The 22,186-nt window shown below is 37.9% G+C and overlaps 1 protein-coding gene across 3 annotated transcripts in view; it reads left to right on the plus strand.

The window, feature by feature from the left end:
- LOC109103872 (forkhead box protein O1-A-like) overlaps positions 1–17,402 on the plus strand; it is a 103,409-nt gene extending 86,007 nt beyond the window's left edge. For 2 of the 3 annotated variants that reach the window (XR_006161719.1, XR_006161717.1), the window contains 3 exons: positions 9,727–9,874; positions 9,937–10,622; positions 14,664–17,402. The gene's annotated coding sequence lies outside the window, so the exon portion shown is untranslated. The remainder of the gene's footprint in view (positions 1–9,726; positions 9,875–9,936; positions 10,623–14,663) is intronic. The other variant, XR_006161718.1, reaches the window with a different exon arrangement.
- Positions 17,403–22,186: the final 4,784 nt, after the last annotated feature.

Consider the following 22,186-nt stretch of genomic DNA (forward strand, 5'->3'; position numbering starts at 1 on the left):
ATATATATATATATATATATATATTATATATATATATATTATACATACGTATATATATATATATATATATATATATATATATATATATATATATATATATATATATATATATATATATATACGTATATATATATATATGATATATATATATATATATATATATATTCATATATATATTATAATATTATATATATAATGCCATTATGCATTTAATATAATGCCTTAAGAATACCATTATAATGTATTATAAATATGGGCTTCATAGAAAGAGTTACCAAAGCTTTTTTATACAAAATATTAAATTATTTAAATATTTATAAAATTAATTTTATTCTTAAGAAAATGTTAATTATAATTATTAATTTAATTAATTATTAAATAAATTATTATTTAAAAACAGAGCCACAATTTTTTTTCCACAAATTATTCAGTTTAATACAATTTTTAAACTATATATTTACAGAGTTTTTTTATTATTATTATTCTAACAAAATTTTAATGGTAATTTCATTTGACAATAAAAGTGCAATACTCTTACCACTGTTTAACCCATTTTTATCAAATTTAAATCCATTATGCAGACTCAAAATCATTGCAGAAAAGGCAGCCGTCTCAGTAATGGATCTTGGTTTCGAGATCCTAGTTGCTCCTGATGGCTGCAGTTGGTTTACTGTAATTTGATTAGCACAAAAAAAGCATCTGTTATAATGGCAAGTAATTATATGTGTTGTGATGGCAATTATGCAATCAGCAGCGTTCTCTTCTCATATCGTGGCAGCAGATGAGATCTGAGCAGTTACATCACTGACTGACATGCTTGGTGGACCATCTGATCAACGGTTTCTATAACGACCAGCAAGCAGGTCTAAATATGAATCTGGACCAATTTCTATTGGTTTCTCTTGATATGATTCATAGCTACAGTACATGACTACAACAGAGCTTTAAAAGCACTGTTATATGGAAAAGTGTCTGAACATGATTAATAATCATAAGAATTCACACAGTATGCCACAAATATATTGGTAACATTTTACAATAAGTTTCCATTTGGTAATCATATTTAATGCACTAACTAACATGAACTAACAATGAGCAATATATTTGTTCCAGTATTTATTAAGCTTGTTAACATTAGTTAATAAAAAATACAGCTGTTCATTGTTAGTACATGTTAGCTCATATCCATTATATGACATGTCATAACATTGACATACAACTTATGATTTTAATAATGTATTTGCAAAATGCCAAAATTACTGTTAATTAAGATGAATTAATGATTTAGTAGTATTTTTCATTGTTAGTTCATGTTAACGTAGTTGTAATGCTAACACATGGAACTTTATTTTAAAGTGTTACCTATATATTTACAGCTGTTTGCAGGTGAAATGGGGGAAAAATAAAATATAATAATAATAAAAAAAATATTTTTTAAAGATTCAATTATATAAAAATGTAATTAATTTCATTAACTCTGAACTTACTCAGTACCAAAAGTGTTTCATATCCTACTGCTAACAACTGTGTACTAAAATCACTGAGATATTTTCAACTGCTTAATTTACCACGGAACAATTATTACTTATTTTTTCAAAACTAGCTTGGAGTTACTATGCCAGCTAAGGACTCTCGGCCAAAAGTAAGTGGAGATTTGTCGCCACTGAATGGCAGGAAATGACCTTAAGAGAGCTTTTCCTGAGTAACAGTAACTTAAAACAATATGTAGCATTTCTTAGCCAGTAAATGGCCATGTTTTTCTGAGCGGACACTTAAAAATGTTTATTTTTCATCCGGTTTTGAAGTGGCCACCGATATCATTTGTTATTCTGAAGAAGACCAGCTGAACTCTGTCAGGCCAAAAATTGAAAAAGGAATCCAAAATACGCCCACAGATTGATAGCCATAAAAACACACCCCACAGCAAGTACTGATGGAGGCTCGTAACCTCGGTGTGTTGAGACAGCTGCTCTGGATGACTTGGGCTCTCAACAGGTTGCATGATTCATTTTGTGAGTTAGGACTCGAGACTTAATCTCCATCCGTGTGTGATTCACCCACGGCCATTCATTTACATGGCTTTCCAAAGCGGAGCAGGCAAAGGAACAAAACAAGGTGTCATGTAGAGCGTGAGATAGTCTTTTCACAGTGGCGGTGGACAGTAACCTGCTGCAATGGCTTTGCAAATTGTCTTTACTCTGCTTTTTGTAGGGAAGTCTGTGAATTAAGCTTTTATTCAATAGACGATTATTAAATTCGAAAAATAAGGTTTATAATCTAAAATTTGCTTTCTTTGACGTAAGAGAAGAAAAAATATCATTGAAAAAAAAATAAATTAGTTCAATTAGTGCTACTAGGCCTAGCTATGGCAGGAGAAGAGAGAGGGTGTTCATGTTTTACTTTTACAATTACAAGTAATGAGCTCTTTGCTCTTCTCCTCTCTCTCTCTCGCTAACAAAAAAAAAAAAACGACGAACAAACAAAAAAAACAATACATATGTTTATCCTTACGTATATATTTATTTTTAAACCCATTTTATGGCATCAAATAACTATTAAAATCACAATTCCAAACATGCTATACCCAAATAGTCCAGCAACATTTTATTATCAATATCATCATCATCATCATCATCATCATCATCACAGTGCTTCTCAACCTGAGGATCACAGAGATAGTGCTACTACATTGTTTTTATAGAAAAGTAAACAGCAAACATTGGGGCATCCATCCTAAGTAGCAGCTCTTTTATTCTCAAGTGAATCCTAATGGAATTACCCTCACCAGAGTCTTTGTGCTGGTACCATTCCGTGGGTTAGTCAAAATCCTGGCCTCCAAACAGCCTTCATTCACACTCTCCCTGGCTGTGGAAAGCAGTCTCAGAACTTTGACTGGTTCAGTCTGGTTCCTCTTGCCACCAACCGTTTAGCACCTCCCTGTGCTAGTCTGGACGTGAGTGTGTGCATGTGTGTGTTTGACAAAATCCCTACATGCATCTAGTGCACAAAAGCCACGCCACTCTTCCAGTGAGTCACGCAAACCTTTTGGGCCTCTGGACTATGGTGCATGCCGTGAAGCTATCCGTGCATATTTCACTGTATTATGGCTTTGATATTGAAACTTAGAACATCAGCACAATCATAAGAAGAATTGGCTGATTTGACAAGCTGTCATTTAAATAAATGCTCCGATCCACCACACCCAGCCCTGAAAACAATTGCAAACATCACAAGGAGGAAGTCTATTTGTGATCAAAGTGTTTAAGGCATTTCATGAAGACTCTATAAGTCTTTCCCTGAAGGGTAACAAGCTTTCAAGAGAGAAAGAGAGTGCTGGCTGATTCGGAGCAGTCCCTCTTCACGTGTGCTGAGGGTGAAGGGTATTAGGGGAGAGGTAAGTGACAACTGTTGCTCCGGGTTACTGAGTAACCAGAGCAATTGCCTCCCTCTTAAAAGGCCTTTCAGCCAGAATTTCTGCACTTCTACCCATCCTCCTCTTCTAACCTCAGCCTTTCTGTCTTTCCTTAATTTAGTCAGCATCTCACTGAGCTTCTAAGCTATTCTAACCCTACCAATGAAACAGGTTGCTTGATAAATGATCTAGTATTATGGTGGGAAATGGTTCTATGTTCCCTTTCCTTCTGTTTTGTCATCTTTGCTCTGTTTATTTACTGACCTTGACACCCACAAGACGCAGTACAACAATATACCTACTCTTCAGTCATGACCCTGAGATACAGATCTACACTAGCGACGTGTGGACAAGGAGAACTAACTTCTTCGTGACAAAGCTTGGAACTGTTTTTCAAAACAGAGTGGAAATGATGAAGTCAAGTCAAGTTAAGTCACCTTTATTTATATAGCACTTTTAACAATACAGATTGTGTCAAAGCAACTTTACAGTATTAAATAGGAAAATAGTGTGGCAATAATGCAACATGACAATAGTAAATACTCAAATTTCAGTTAAAGGCAGTCCATCATTGAATTCAGTGATGTCATCATCCAGCTCAGTTCAGTTTAAGGCCCCGTCCACACGGAGACGCGTTTCTGTGAATACGCACAAATTTTTTATTGGATAGGCGTTTCGTCCACACGGATCCGGCGTTTTCGTAAGGTGAAACCGATATTTTTTGAAATCGGGTCCCAGAGTGGATAAATTTGAAAACGCCGTCTTTGCGTTTTCGTCTGGACGGCTAATCCGTATATTTTCTGAAACGATGACATCATCAGCCCACGTCTCCCCCCTAGTCAGACACCTCTACGTCATGTAACAGCAACAGCGCCACATGAATTACAGAATTACAGCGCCACAAGCTGGTCTGGCATGTATACTACATCATTTTGCGGTTTCGTGTGGACACGGATATTTCTTGAGACGAGGAAAAAAAAAGATCGGATTGGGGTAAGCTCCGTCCCCGTGTGGACGGGGCCTCAATAGTATCTATGCAATCAAGTCGATGATATCAATGGATATTAAGTGTCCCCAACTAAGCAAGCCAGAGGCGACAGCGGCAAGGAACCAAAACTCCATCGGTGAAGCCATTTATAATTTTTGTACTTGTAGTTATTGTTGTAATGACAGGAATAGTCACTTAAATTCTGTATAGAATAAAAAGGTTGAACAAGGCACAAATTAAAAAAAAAAAAAATCTCATTTAATATTGAATTCATTTTGATTACAAATACTGATTTAATTTTTATTAAAAATTCTTGTTTTAGTTAAAAGTAATATATATATATATATATATATATATATATATATATATATATAGAAACAATAACAAAATTCTTCTTTAAATGTACTTAATAATAATTTAAAAACCTGCATTTTCATATTTAAAATGTATTTTTTTTTTTAAAATAGCATAAGGAACAATTGTTTAAATCCTTTTTATTTTTTTTTTAAAAATTACAACCATCTACTAGCCGCCTCATGTCACAAAAGTCAGTTAATTCTCAGCACATAGATACTCTTTCATCTAGATATCATACTTGTTTATAGATCTGCTGTTTGAATTATCACTTGCTGCTAATAAGGAATATTTTGTTTCCTGCCTATTTCTACTTTGCATTTTCATTGGTGTTTGTATTTTTGATTGCACTTATTGGTAATTTTAATAATAATTGCCCTCAGCTAAGAAGGAGCCTGTGTAATTTGCATTGCACCCTTCCGGCATTGAAGTGGGAACTGTAGTTTCAATTTGAGGAATTGCCCTGCTATAGGCTATTGGTTGTGATAATTAGAAGGCGGCCACAGCTGTTTTCACTTTAGTGTATTAGACTGTGGATTTGAAGCGTTCAACTCTCCTTATGTGAAGACCAACGAGTGTAAAGACCTACCACATTACCTGAGCGACTTCACCGAGCAACAAAACCGGCAAGGCATTTAAGTATATTCTGTCCTCTCTTTTCCACCTCTATCATGTGTTTCCAAAACATCCCGGTTGTCTCTCGACAACATCACATGCAGACGGCAACGCAATGTTGTTAACTTGCATCCTATCTATAAATCCTCTACTGCATCTCTTTCTTTCTCTGTGGGTTTCTGGAATTGTCAGTCAGCTGTCAACAAACCAGACTTCATTTCTGCTTTTTCTTTAAACTCCACACTCAGCATCTTGGGCTTGACTGAGATTTCTGGATTCGTCCAGAAGACTCAGCAACCCCAGCTGCTCTCTCAATTTCTCTTTCTCTCACACCCCCTGTCAGGTTGGTCGGGGTGGGGGCACGGGTCTGCTCATTTCTAACATTTCATTGTTAGAAATGAGCAGACCCGTGCCCCCACCCCGACCAACCTGACAGGGGGTGTGAGAGATAATTAGATAATTAGAAATACTCAACCCACTCTCCCCTATGCAATTATAACTAATTTGAATCTCATGTGATCACTGTAACAGCTCCTATAAAACTCCAGGTTGTGGTAATTTACCTCCCTCCTGGGCAAATTCTTTCCACCTTCCTAGAGGAGCTGGATAGGCTGCTGTCCTCATTCCCGGAGGATGGCAGTCCACTTTTAGTCTTTGGCGACTTCAAAATTCATCCGGACAAGCCTTATGCTACAGACTTCCATTCACTCCTTGCTTCATTTGATCTCAAACGACTTACCACTACAAGCACGCACAAAACCAACTTGACTTAATTTACACACGCAATTGTATTGCAGACAACATTCTGGTAAAACACCTACATATCTCTGATCATTTCTTCATTACATTTAAACAACATTTTGCCACCTGTGTGCCACCAACCCCTATACCATTTACTTTTAGACAAAACCTACACTCCCTTTCCCCCTCCCATCTTTCCTTCTTTCCTCCTACGCTCCTCTCTTCCCTCACCTACCCATTTCTCATCTCTGGATGTAAATGCAGCAAATCAGACTTTATGCTCTACTTTAACCTCTTGTCTAGATGACATTTGTCCTCTCTCCTCCAAGCCAGCACAGGCTGCCCCTTCTAACCCCTGGTTATCCGATGTTCTTCGTGAGCATCGGACCAAACTCAGGGCAGCAAAGAGAAAATGGTGCAAATCAAAAGATCTGTCAGACCTGAGGATGTATCAGTCTTTGCTTTCATCTTTCTCTGCTGAAGTCCATACTGCCAAATTTTCATACTTCCACAACAAGATCACCAGTGCCCCAGACACACGTAATCTCTTCAAAACATTTAATTCTCTCCTCTGTCCCCCTCCACCACCTCCCACCACTTCTATAACAGCCGATGATTTCGCCACATTCTTCACAGACAAAGCCAGAACAATCGGTCAATTTCCAATAGTCAGTTTTCAACCTAACACACACAGGACCTCAAACCAACCACACCCACTGCTAAAACTCCCATCTTCTCCTTCTGTACCCTCTTCTCCTCTCCAGTTACCCTACAACATGCCCTCTAGACCCAATCCCCTCACACCTCCTCCAAGCAATCTCTCCTACAATTTTACCAGCACTCACACACATTATCAACACGTCTCTCCTCACAGGCACCTTCCCCACTGCATTCAAGCAGACTCGGGTAACCCCACTGCACAAGAAATCTACAGTAAACACTTCACTTACAGATAGCTACAGACCTTTCTCTCTCCTTTCATTCATAGCGAAAACCCTCGAAAGAGTTGTTTTCAGCCAGATATCATTGTTTCTCTCATTCTAACCAGTCTGGTTTCAGGAGTGGGCCATTCAACTGAGACTGTGCTGTCAGTCACGGAAGCACTGCGGATTGCAAAAGCTGATTCCAAATCATCAGTTCTTATTCTGCTGGATCTATCTGCTGCTTTTGACACTGTCAATCATCAGATCCTCCTGTTTGCCCTCTCATCTCTTGGCATCACAGGGATTCCACTTTGCTGGTTTGAATCCTTTCTCACTGGTAGGTCTTTCAGGGTGGCTTGGGGAGGGGAGGTATCCAAAGCACATCAACTTGTCACTGGGGTTCCTCAGGGATCAGTTCTTGGACCCCTCCTCTTCTCCATATACACAACATCACTGGCTCCCATCATACAGGCACATGGCTTCTCCTACCATTGCTATGCTTATGATACACAGCTCTAACTTTCATTTCAACCAGTTGATCCAACAGTAGCTGCACGGATCTCAGGCTGCCTGGTGGACATCTCAGCATGGATGAAAGAATATCACCTACAGCTCAACCTGGCAAAGACTGAGCTTCTTGTCTTCCCTGCCACTCCAACTATACAGTATAATTTCTACATCCAGCTAGGTTCTTCTACAATTACCCCATTAACTTCAGTCAGAAATTTTGGTGTAACCTTTGATGACCAGCTTACCTTCAAAGACCACATTGCAAAGACTGCTCGATCTTGCAGGTTTGCATTGCACAACATCAGAAAGATCAGGCCCTTTCTAACGGAGCATGCGGCACAACTTCTCGTCCAGGCCCTTGTCATTTCTAGGCTGGACTACTGCAATGCTCTTCTGGCTGAACTTCCATCAAGCACAATCAAACCTCTACAAATTATTCAGAATGCAGCGGCACAACTGGTCTTCATGAGCCCAAAAGATCCCAGGTTACACCTCTCTTTATCTCCTTGCACTGGCTACCAGTTGCGGCTCGCATCAAGTTCAAGACATTGATGCTCGCATATAGAACAGCCACAGGCTCAGCACCCGCCTACTTCCACTCACTACTACGAATCAACATCCCCTCCAGAAGTCTGAGATCCACAAGTGAGTGACGCCTCATGGTACCATCACAGAGAGGCTCAAAATCACTTTCCAGAACATTCCTGTTCTCCATTCCTGGCCGGTGGAAGGATCTTCCTACCCCTATCCGGAATGTGGAATCCCTGACAATTTTCAAATGACAGGTGAAAACTCATCTCTTCCAAAGCTACTTGATTTCATCATCATAAAAAAGATTATATATATACAGTATATATATATTTCTTTTTATTTATTCCTTCTCTTTCTAGCTTGTACTTATTTGTACTTATATGTCTAAAACTTGGTATTACAAGCACTTCCTGTGTCTGTTTGCCTCTTTAAGAAGAATCGGTTTATGTATCCCCCAATTGTAAGTTGCTTTGGATAAAAGCATCTGCAAAATGACTTAATGTAAATGTAATACAGTAGAGACTGTGTCTGTTCCCCGAACTAGCAAAAACAAAAAAACATCCAAACTAATTTAAGGGTAACAATTTAATTAATGTTCAACAAATTAAAAACAGATATAATACAGATAAACATATGATAAAGCTTGGCTTAATTAATATTATATCCTTTTTTATGAAAGTGCTTTCTGCAAATGATATGATCACAGATCAAAACCTAGATGTGCTCTGTTTGACAGAAACCCGGCTAAAACCCGATAATTACATTACTTTAAATGAGTCTATCCCCCACGATTACTGTTATGAATGTGAGCCTTGTCCAAAAGATAATAGGGGAAGGTATTGCTACAATTTATGGTATTATTTTCATTATTTCTCAGAGGTCTGATTTCAAGTATAATTAGTTTGAATTAATGGGGCTTTATGTAACATTATCCAGTGTAATAAGTGTTAATGATAAATCCCTATTGCCATGTGTACTGGCTACTCTATACAAAATCGGCCACCAGGACACCATACAGACTTAATTAAATAATTTGCTAATTTTTTGTCTGAGTTAGTGCTGACTGCAGATTGTTGGTGATTTTAATATCCATGTAGATAATGAAAAAAAAAGTATTGGGATCAGCATTTATAGACATTCTAAACTTTATTGGTGTTAGACAACAAGTGTCAGGACCTAGTCATTGTCGTAATCATACTTTAGATTTAATACTATTAACATTGAATTGATGTTAATGGTGTTGATATCCTGCAGCAGAGCAATGATGTCTCAGGTCATTATCTAGTCTCATGTATTCACAGTGTATTCACAGTCACTTTCTGTTTGTTGCTGCCGTATGCCTAGAGTTAGAGCTCCGTCACGTTAATTCTTTATCATCTATTTTTTAATCTTGAAATCTATTTTATACACCATCATTTTCATTTCTATAACGTGTGAATATATCGTATTCTACAACAAAAACAATCAGAGCACCTTATCACTAGTTTTATTTTGATTTCAGAGTCCGCTAGTACCTTATAGCCCGTTAGCATCGCCAGCGTGGTTGCCACTTAACCAGCGTGCATTGCTAATACTCTATTCACACACATTACCATTGCTTTACTCACTGTTACTTGCTTTAATGGCAGATGTATGTCTACCTTTGAGTGCAGGTGACAACACGTTTTAGCTGCATTCGCGGTGCAGCTCGAGCTGGAGGCCATGGAGAAGCAGATTCGGGTCCTGGAGCAGAGGCAGGCCCAGCTGAGAGAGCGGAGAGCCACGCTGGAAACCTCCCGGGCTGACACTCACAAGTCCGGGGTAAGTATACAGCACGCTGCTAACAGTCCCACCACCTCTACCCCGTGCGTTTCTCTGCACAGGCCTGGTGCATCCAGGACGCGATCTTCCCAGATGTTCTTCACTCCGGCGCCGGGACACCACGGACCCAGGGTACATCCGCAGTGGAGGACGGGAGCCAGGCCCCGGGCGACAACCTCTACCCCTCCGGTCTTTAAGATCTTCACATGGAACCGCTCCGCTCCCATCCACAAGACGGAACGCAACGCTGTGATCGTCGGAGACTCCATCGTCCGACAGTTCCGTGCTACATTAGACGAAGGTAAAATGCACACTCACTGTTTCCCTGGTGCTCATGTTCATGATGTTTCTGCGCAGATACCCGCGATCCTGAAGGCCGACGAGAGCCCCAGAGCGGTCGTGCTTCACGCCAGGGTTAACGACACCATGAAGCGGCAGACGGAGACACTGAAGAGGGACTTCAGGAGCCTGATCGAGATGGTGCACAGCACAACACCTGCGGCGACGATCATTGTGTCACGACCACTCCCCACGTATCGACGAGGACACGAAAGGTTCAGTAGACTTTTTGCTTTAAATGAATGGTTATTGTCATGGTGTAAAGAACAGAAACTGCTCTTTGTTAATAATTGGAATCTTTTCTGGGCGCGTCCTAGGCTTTTTCACGCTGATGGCCTGCACCCCAGCAGTCGGAGCGGAGCAGGAGTCAGAGCGGAGCATCTTCAGGACTCTACGCTCCATATGACTAGTAAGCCAGTTCTCAAATAACTGCTATGATGGCTTTTGTTCTACCCGCTTTAATGTTAGAAGTACTTGCACTGTCCATTCTATTAAGACTGTGTCTGTTCCCCGAATAGTGAGGTCAAAATATAAATTTAGTGTAGGATCTAGAAAAAATCTTATGGTGATTAAACCAGAAAAACGTAAAATAAATGAACAAAAACAATTTCTAAAGTTTGGGCTCATAAACATTAGATCACACCCAAAGCAGTTATTGTAAATGAAATGATCACAGATAATAGTTTTGATGTACTCTGCTTTACTGAAACCTGGCTATAAGCATGAGCCCAGTCAGACTGGTCGTGGGGGAGGTGTTACAACAATATATAGTGATATTCTCAATGTTACCCAGAAAACAGGATACAGTTTTAAATCATTCGAAATACTTCTGCTTAATGTTACGCTGTCAGATATGCAAAAGAAATCTATCTTATCTCTGGCTACTGTGTATAGACCACCAGGGCCGTATACAGAACTCCTAAAAGAATTTGGAGATTTCCTCTCAGACCTGTTGGTTACCGCTGATAAAGCGCTAATTTTCTGAGATTTTAACATTCACGTTGATAATACAAATGATGCATTAGGACTTTCGTTTACTGACTTAATAAACTGTTTTGGAGTAAAGCAAAATGTCACCGGTCCCACTCATCATTTTAATCATACGCTAGATTTAATGACATCGCATGGAATCAATCTTACTGATATAGATATCGTACCTCAAAATGATGATGTTACCGACCATTTCCTTGTATCGTGCATTCTTCGTATGGATGATATTAACTATATGGCTTTGCGTTATTGTCCGGGCAGAGCTATTGTTCCAGTCACCAAAGACTGATATAAATAAACTGCCTGATTTATCTCAACTGCTCTGTGTACCCATAAATACACATGAACTAGAAGAAATTACTGGCAACATGGGCACTATGTTCTCTAATACATTAGAAGCTGTTGCCCCCATCAAATTAAAAAAGGTTAGAGAAAAACGTACTGTGCCATTGTACAGCAGTAATTCCCTCTCTCTCTCGCAAGAAAGAAACTCGTAGTCTTGAGCACAAATGGAGAAAAACTAACTTGGAAGTTTTTAGAATTGCGTGGAAAAACAGTATGTCCAGCTATAGACAGGCTCTAAAAACTGCCAGGGCCAAGCATATCCACAAACTCGTAGAAAATAACCAAAACAATCCAAGGTTTTTATTTAGCACAGTGGCTAGATGTAATGTGGGTTTTGTTTCATGTTTTGGGGTTTGTTTCATGTTCTTGTTTTCATGTCCTTTATTTTGTAGTTTGATTTATGCTGTTTGTGTCAAGCTTCCCTTGCCCTCTTGTATTCCTGCTATTGGTTCCTCTATACAATGTGTCATGTTCTCATTGGTTGTTTTAGTCATGTGTCTTGTTTCCCATTGGTTTGTTCTTGTCATGTGGCCTGTATTGTTTGTTATAAGTAGTCATGTTTTTGCCATTGTGCTTTGTCGTGTATTAACATATGTACCTGCTGTTGGTGAGTCAAGTGAAGTCTGTTCATACCTCGTCAAGTCTTTGTTTATTGTTTGGATTATGTTTGGATTTTGGATTGCACTTCTGTAAATAAACTGCACTTGGTTTCATCTATGCTCGCCTTCAGTGGACTACTCATTACACTAGATTAACAAATAACCAGACGCCACCCGATCTAAATATTCCTTCACAGTTACATAGTAATGACTTTATGAATTTCTTCACTGATAAAATAGATAACATCAGAAATACAATAACAAATATAGATTCTACAGCGTCTTATACATCAGTTTTATCCAAAAAAATTATCCTAGCTATTCCAAGGTATATTGTTGTAGTCATCTGGTGTTGCAGTGGAAAAGTCCACATGTCGTCAAATAAAGCTCGCGCGTTCATAATAAAATGTGCCGCAGATGGCTCCGGGGGATGAATAAAGGCCACCTGTAGCGAATCCATGTGTTTTTGTAAGAAAAATATCCATATTTTAAAAGTAATAAACACTTTTCTTTCACTTCCGTTATCTATCATATGCGGATCCGTTCCGGTGGATGATGCAGAATGTAATATGCACAGCGTGCACGCCTCTGAGATATGCTAGTCTCGCAAGTTTGTTTATAGGAGCAAAAGAAGCAAAGTTTCCTTACTTTAGCAAAGGAAAACCAGTCTCCTCTTGGTTTATATGGAAATCCTCAGACATTTTTCTTTACAAATCCTTGGTTTGTACTTCTAATTCATGACTGGCATTTTGTTTTGTACTCTCTCCACATTCCTCACTAATCATGCAACGTTGTGCATTTTACGTCATCTGCCGGAACTGCTTCAGTGTGTGACAGTCAGCGGAAGTGAGAGAAAAGTGTTTATTACATTTGAAATATGGATATTTTTCTTACAAAAACACATGAATTCGACAGGGGCCTTTATTCATCCCCCAGAACTGTCTACGGCACATTTTATTATGAATACTTGTGGACTGTTCAACTGCAACACCCGCTGACTACAACAATATAGCTTGGAATAGCCATGGTAATTTTTAATATAACTCTGACTGGATTCGTCTGAAAGAAGAAAGTCATAGGATGCTTCGAGTGTGAGTAAAACACAAGCTAATTTTTCATTTTTGGGTGAACCAACCTTTTAAATACTTTTAGATCTGCTAACTCTTTTAGTAGAAAACAAACACAACACCAAGTATTTATTTCAGTACAGTGGCTAAATTAACAAAAAAATAAAGCATCAACAGTCTCTGAAATTTCCTAACAGCAAAGCAGTAATGACATTATGAACTTCTTTACCTCCAAGATTTATACTATTAGAGATAAAATTATAACCATGCAGCTGTCAGATACAGTATCACATCAGATCTATAGTGCACTATAGATCCCCTGAGGAACAATTCCACTCATTCTCTGATATAGGAGAGGAAGAATTGTATAAACTTGTTACAGTACATCATCTAAACCAACAAAATATGTGTTAGACCATATTCCATCTAAGCTACTAAAAGTGGTTTTGATCATTATTAATTCATCATCGTCATTAGGATATGTCCCAAAAACTTTCAAAATAACTTATGGCTGTTATTAAGCCTTTTATTCCTCTTGATTCACAAAAGCACAACTTGATCCTAGAGAATTATTTAATTACAGATCGATCTCAAATTTACCTTTTCTATCAAAAAACCTCTGCACGTAATAATCTAAAACACTGTATAAGACTTGATGGCTGCTCTGTCAATTCTTTGTCACCAGATAGGAACCTAGGTGTGCTATTTGATAGCAATCTTTCCTTTGAAAGCCATGTCCCTAGCATTTGTAATACCAAATATTTCCATCTTAAAAATATATCTAAATTATGACCTATGCTCTCAATGTCAAAAGCAGAAATTTTAACTGATGCGTTCTTGACCTAAAGGTTATATATCGTAATGCTTTATTGGGTGGTTGCTCTGTGTGCTTAATAAACAAACTCCAGCTGTTCCAAAATGCAGCAGCTAGAGTTTTTACTAGAACCAGCAAGTATGACCATATTAGTCCCGGTTCTGTCAAAACTGCACTGGCTCCCTGTGAAAAAAACTGTATACATTTTAAACTCTTGCTAATTACTTATAAAGCACTGAGTGGTTTAGCTCTTCTTTACTTGAGCCAGCTCTTATCGCATTATAGTCCTTCATGTCTGCTGTGATCTCAAAACTCTGGCCAATTGATAATATCTAGAATATCAAAATCAACTGCGAGTGGCAGATCCTTTTCCTATTTAGCACCCAAACTCTGGAACAATCTACCTAATATTGTTCAGGAGGCAGACACACTCTGTCAGTTTAAATCTAGATTAAAGACCCATCTCTTTAACCTGGCTTACACATAACACACTATCACATTTCTATAATTCAAATCAGTTACTGGGACCGGGAACACTTCCCATAACACCTGATGTACTTTTTACATCATAAGAATGGCATATACATCTGTTTCATTAATCTGTTACATCTAGTCTGTTTCATTCTTATTTCAAGGTCACCGTAGTCAGCCAGATCCGGTCTGTATCCAAATCAGATGGTCACTGCAGTCACCCGGATCCAGTCCATATCCAGTCCATATGGTGGATCAGCACCTAGAAATGACCTCAACAGCTCTGAATGTCAGCGGAGACCATGCCAACGAAATGGATCCATAGAGACAGTTCCCTTATGAAGACCTTGTCACCTTGATGGCCATCAGCACAATCCATGGGAACCAGATGAGTTTTCTGCAAATTTTCTGACTTGTGTTGCATCTGTTTCATTAATCTGTTACATCTAGTCTGTTTCATTCTTATTTCAAGGTCACCGTAGTCAGCCAGATCCGGTCTGTATCCAAATCAGATGGTCACTGCAGTCACCCGGATCCAGTCCATATCCAGTCCATATGGTGGATCAGCACCTAGAAATGACCTCAACAGCTCTGAATGTCAGCGGAGACCATGTCAACGAGATGGATCCATAGAGACAGTTCCCTTATGAAGACCTTGTCACCTTGATGGCCATCAGCACAATCCATGGGAACCAGATGAGTTTTCTGCAAAATTCTGACTTGTGTTGCAGCCTGGAATTAAACCATGCCATGCTGGTTTCATCTGGCCAGAGGAGAATTGGCACCCTGAGCCTGGTTTCTCCCAAAGTTTTTTTCTCCATTTTGTCACCGATGGATTTTTGGTCACCTTTGGCTTTGGCCTTTGGCTTGCTTAGCTGAGGACACCTAATTTCTGGCAACATTGTTGACTTGATTGCACAGATACTATTTGAACTTAACTGAGCTGGAGGATGACATCACAATCAATGATCAATCAGTCAGACAGCAATGTCACCAATGCGAATGTAAGTGGAAGAAAGAGGGGCTTCAAGTGTCATACGAAATGCTAAAAGATTCATTGCACATTTTTCAAAAAGGTGCCAAGGCTGCAAAGGCAAAATATATATCAGGAAGTATTGCCAAAAACTTACATTGCTCTAGAACACTTTTCTCAACAATCGATTCTGTTTTAAACCCCTCAGTGCAGATTTTTCCTGAGATCTCACCTTTGCAATGTGAAAATTTTCTTACGCATTTTGTAGGTAAAGTTAATAATGCTAAGGCTCAGTTAGCTATTAAGGCGAACCCCGTTTTAGATCCTGTTTTATCCACGACTAAATAGAGTGAATTTGAATTGGTTTTTATACAGACATGCAGAGAAATCACCTTAAAACTAAAATCCACCTTTTCCCTCTTTGATGTTATTCCATCACGTTTTGTTAAACAGATCTTTGATACCATTATTTCAGACCTAGTGATTATCATTAACAACTGTCTAAAGACAGGGACTGTACCAGAATGTTTTAAAGTAGCTTCTGTGAAACCAATTTGTAAGAAGCCCACACTAGATACTGCAGTTTACTCAAACTTTAGACCGATCTCAAATTTGCCACTTTTATCTAAAATGTAAGAAAAAGTACTACTTATACAATTACAACGCTATTTGAGTACTAACTGTATCTCTGATATTTTTCAGTCTGGTTTTAAAAGTTTACACAGCACAGAGTCTGCCCTTTTGAATTTCTTTAATGACATTTTAATATCTAATGATTCTGGTAATACTATGGCCTTAGTGCTTTTAGATCTGAGTTCAGCGTTTGATTTTGTTGACCATGGTATTCTGCTATCTCGCTTGGAGCACTACATTGGTATTAGAGGCACTGTACTTGACTGGTTTCGGTCCTTTTTGTCTAACAGAAGATTTATTAGTCAGTATTGGGCAATATTCCTCTTCTGTAGCATATTCTTCATGTGGTGTTCCTCAAGGTTCAACTTTGGCGCCATTATTGTTCACACTGTACATGTTACTCATTGGTTCAATCTTTAGGAGATTCAATGTGTTATATCACTGCTATGCCAATGACACCCAGCTTAACATACCACTTAAGCGCAATGACAACTCTGCATTATACCAACTAACAGCCTGTCTCCAATAATTAAAAATAATTTTCTGCATTTGTATGACGATAAAAGTCAAATTGTTCTGTTTTGGCCTAACGAGAAAACTGATCTGAAGATCGTTGATCTGGGCTCTCTTTCCCCATATTGCTCTGCTGAGGTCAAGGATCTGGGCTTCATACTGGACAGCGACCTAAAGCTGAACAAACAAATTAATTCTACTGTGAGTGCTGGCTTTAACCATCTGCAAAGATTAGCAAAAGTTAAACCCTTCCTAAGCATGAAGAGTTTTAAAGTTGTCATTCACACTTTCATTTCTTCGCGACTTAACTATTGCAAGTCGCTATATTATGGGCTGCCTGCCCCATCCATTCCTTGTCTGCAACTTGCTTGTTTGCTCACAGGCAGTCACAGAAGGAATCACATTACGCCTATCTTGCGTTCATTGCACTGGTTCCCGATTACTTATCGCATTCAATAAAAATTCTGCTATTCGTATACAAAGCTCTAAACAATCTTGCTCCTCCCTATCTCTCTGAGTTGATTATAGTACACAATCCAGCTAGATCACTCAGATCACAAACTAAGCATCGGCTTTTGGTTCCCAGAACTAGATTGAAATGTAGGGGTGACAGAGTCTTTGCTGTTGCTATCCCCAAGCTATGGAACAATTTGCCATTATGCATCAGAATAGCTTCTTCAATGTCTGTGTTCAAAAGTCTTTTAAAGACTTATCTTTTTTAAAGTGCTTTATACTGTAAATAAATTGAAAATTGAACAATGATGAACTGACTTTAAGTGTAAAATTGAGTTTGTTTTTTTATTCTCTTGCATTATCGACTTGCATTATATTATTAAAAATGTTAAACTAATTAGTCACTGTTATGGTGAAAGTAACTGTCAACATCATTGTTTCACACTGCCAGACATAAAGTCATGAATGAGTAACCCAACTCCAACTGACTTTACTATCAGTCCTCTGATGTAGTACAACATGTAATCATGACTCGGGCCAAGAGAGATTACGACAGAGCACTCAGAGATGAATATTTACAACTGCGTCACCACCTTTCTGCCACTCAACAACAACAAAGAACAACAACAAGAACATCAGAGAGAGGGGAAAAAAAGCTAAACAATAATCCACAACAGAGCCAGAAAGAGAGTCTGAAGTGGCACTATTTGGAAATTATGTAAGCGGTTTTGTAAAGGTTCCCTTTAAGGTTTAATGTGAACAAAGTGTTCACATTAGCTAAGTAAACACATTTCTTTGGCATTGAACGGACAATATTTGCACAATAGGGCATTGTTGGGACGTTCAGTACAGTAAAAGCATTTGGGGGCACTGTGAGGGGCGTCTGGCTGTTCTGTGCAGAATGTGCATGCTGTATCAACAATGTCTCAGATGTTTCTCATAAAATTCCTTAGGAGAAATACAAAGACGGAGACAAAAGAAAGACAAATTAATGACATTCAGTACAATCATAGAGCTATTAAATTGTGTATAGCAGCTTGGATAATTTGATGAGAAATGTTGAGTTTATATTGAGATTTTCATATAAACCCGTTTGAGAATAAGCAGGAAACTTACTCAAGAGGTCTAAATTCAATAGCTGTCTTAGACAAATGTTTGAGATTAAAAAAAAAGAAAAAAAAGGCAATTATGATTTCCCTAAGGAAACAAACATAATATTGCTCAATATGTGTCTCTTTCATATATTAGATGACAGATGAGATCATTTTTGTTCATAAGTATCATCTTTGTCTCAGCTGTGTTTTCTAAAATACTAATCTATAGAATAAAATAAAAACTGTAAATAAAAATAGAGACAAAATAAATATTTTTTTTTTGTCATACAGTAAGAGTATAGAGCTCTGAACTTAATGCTTCCATTTGATCTTCTCTTTTTTTTCAGTGTCAATCCTATCAAACGCTTCTCCTTAAATACTTTTATGAAAAAGGTTTTAGTTCATATTGAAATTCATGATTTGTAGGCTAAGCACAATTTGAGATTGTTGACATCTACTTTATGTATCATCTTTGCTTCAGATGTTTCTCTTAAAAACCCTTGGGAAACATGGGACAAATGAGACAATTCTTGACATAAAACATAAGAGCATAGAGCTAGGGATGCCACAACTGAACCGTTCGGTATGACATCCATGGTTTAATATGTGCTTGTGAATTGCCTTTTTTTTTTTTTTTTTTTCTCGATTTAAATAATTTCTGTGAGTTTTATTACTCTCTATTTCTCTGTTTGTGAGTGCCCATGAGTTTACATGATGAGATGAGGAAACGCATCATTATGCTTATAACGTCCATTTAAAAAAGCAACACACATCAAAGATCTTCCCTTGTAATGATTTTTAATGAGCACAAACCCATCGAAAATGAGGCTGATTACTATATGGAATGGAAGGATGCCAGATGGAAGGGCAGTTCAAGTTGCAGAGATATATTATATGCATATGTCTTTTTGTAAGGTGCAGTTGCCATGGTGAAGCATAATTTTGGAGCTCCATTGATCATGGGTTCTCATAGTTGTGGTGCACACGCAAAACTCAGAATCAGCCTACTCAGAGCTGATTGAACTAACTCAATTCAGCAGTTCTGAACCCGAAAACTCTGAGTTTCACATCTCAGGGTAAGTCAACTCAGAGTTTAAGTTTCAGCTCAGAGTTGGTTGAACCTCCTTATTGAAACAGACCTCTGCTGTCCAACAAAAGAGAATATAATAACATGTTTTACTCCACAACATCAGTCGAATGTTTTAAATAATTTCTTTTGTGATCTGATGTGGCTTTTTATCACAGAATGAGGCTATGTTGATTAGCAATTGATTATAAATATACTTAATTATTATAAAAATACCCAAGATGGCTTGAAGATCACAGATAATCTATATACTGTCACAGTTGTGTGTTTATTGTCTCCATATTTCATCATTCAAAATGTTTTTATTCAGTCACAGTGACAGCTAGAAAACTTCATCCACAAGGTCATCAGTATTATTTCTGTGAGATGAATGTGGAGTTTCTGTGCAAGGGCGCACTCTGGCTTCCAGTATCAATGAACTGAGGTATGTATTGAACTGTGGGCTAACTTTATTGTTGCATCCCTGTACAAAGCTATGAAATTAATTTCAATTTGCTTTTAAAATAATCTCACTGCCGTCTAGGAGAACTAAATGAGATATGAAAGAGATCTAACTTGTGATCCTTATCTCTAATGTGTTTATTTATTTATACCTGCTAACTGTGCAAAAACTAGGGTTGCAAAGAGGTGGAAAATATGTGGTAAATTTCTAGAAACTTTCCAAAAAATCCCCGGAATATTCCAAAAAATCCAGGAAAGTTTCCAAAATTTCTGGAATGTTTCTTAAATTTACTGGAAATTTTCCAACTTTTTGCAACCCAAGCAAAAACAAAATATTTTCTTCTCCCAAGCAAAAGTAGATTGTATATTTTTGTAATCAAATTAAAAGGAGAAACTGCAGTATAATATTGACGTGGCACCGCATGGTCCAAATTAATTGGAGAGTGTTATAAAAAGTTCCACTCCCATTTAGAGTGTCAGAAATGCGGGCAATGTTTTTTACAGCTCTTTAGAGTTAGTCCGACCATGAGTGTCTGGCTCTATGACAGAGGAATGAATAACCACATAAAGAAGAGAATCAAGTGCTCCACTGAGCTTCCCACTACAATCTCTGGGACACCATGTCTCTGTTTCAATTTACGTTAGATAAACCTATTTCCTCACTCTCTTTCACACAGATTACCTTCATTATGATAATAAGGGGCAAAAGTACTGCAACTCTTTCTTTTTAAAGAGCAGGTCATATGGTATTTTAAAGTGTCCCAATATTGTATTGGAGTCCCCTACATCAGGTTTAAATGCATCTAAGGTCAGAAAACATTGTAATTTTCTCAGAATATACATTTTATATTAGAGTCATTTGCCAATGATTAGGAAATGATTCGTTTCAAGCAAGTTCGGAGCAACTCTGCTCTGATTGGTCAGCTGGCCAAACCTGTTGTGATTGGCACAGATATGAGTCCTTGAGCCAGTTAGCCAGCGCTACCATTGACAAAGCACCTTTACATAAAACAATAATATAATCAATCCGTTCTTATAATGACATAAAATACAAAAACACTTATGCACGCGAATCGTGCCCACAGCTAAAGTTTAGCTGCTAAACTGTGAACACTAGGTGGATACGTTAGCCGAGTGCTAACGTGACTAACTGATTAAACAATACAGTTTGTAAACCAAAATATGTCTACTGTAATGTTTGAAGAACGACAGACAAAAGACGCTTGGTCTTAACTTTTAATCAGAACGCAGAACAGTTGTATCACAGGAGCACCAGCCGAAATCACTCATATCTCCCGCATTAACCCTGTAACTGCCAGTGCAGCACAATAAACAGCAGTTTCACAATTATTATAAAGTCTGTGTGCTACACTACATTCTTTATTATTAAACAAAGTAATTAGAACAACGTCAGTCTACAATAATCGACATATTCTTCGTAGGTTCACTGCAAATTTTTAGAACTACTTCAGTAAGACAGTAATATCGTGCTTTACCTGGAAACCTAAAGCTGCACTAGGTACACATCACATATTGGCACAAAAGAATTATATTTTGAGCACTCAATTGAAAATGTACACCTAACGTATCAATCGTACTACGGTCGTGGTTCAGAGAGCTTGATAGTCCAAATTAAGAAGATTAGAAGCCAACGAAGATAAAAGCCCAGATTAGAGAAGCAGTTCTTGATAAAATGACAAGCACACAACAAAAGGCTTGAATTGTATTTCTGTGGTATCCTTGAACACCGCGTCTTCTCAACATGATGTAAATGCACTAATAGCAAAAGTGTTTGTGGGCAGATCAGACTCTGTTCGTATTTCGCGGGCAGGCGGGGATTATGCAAATGTGTTACCCAGTGATGTACACCGTACACCAGTCGAAAATATAACGACTCGTTACGGCGATTCAGAACCGACTCTCTCTTTTGAGAGACAATATCTTTATTTATCATGCACTTTTTTGATTAACAACTTTGCAGATTGTTTTCATTTAAGGATAGCTACGTTATAAACTGCAAAAGAGAGATTTTTCAAAAACCCATATGACCTGCTCTTTAAAGTCAAATATTGCAATTACTAAAGAGCACAGGGTTGATTAAGTACTGGCCCCCTTAATGTCTACTGTGTTTACAGCCCAGACAGAATATTATATAGACATAGGGGTGGGTATGTTTGACTTGAGCCTAGTGGCCACGCAGAACACCTTAGCAGCCACATAGAAACATTCTATCATTGTGCCAGGGGAAGTTAAATTTCATTTGCAACTGCTGCAACATTTATTTTATCATAAGCCATAAATCTAAGATTTAAATAAAGACAAAAAAAAATATTAACAAAAACTCTAACGTTTTATTTTACATTAAATATTTAGTTTTATTTTATCTAACAATATTTTAGTAAACCTGCATAATTTGCTATAGTGGACCTCCAAGCTACTTAAGACAGATTAGACAAAAACAAGGATTTAGGTTAAAAACGCATAAATACTCAG

The sequence above is a fragment of the Cyprinus carpio genome, chromosome A15 (assembly GCF_018340385.1).
Source record: "Cyprinus carpio isolate SPL01 chromosome A15, ASM1834038v1, whole genome shotgun sequence".
Lineage (NCBI taxonomy): Eukaryota > Metazoa > Chordata > Actinopteri > Cypriniformes > Cyprinidae > Cyprinus > Cyprinus carpio.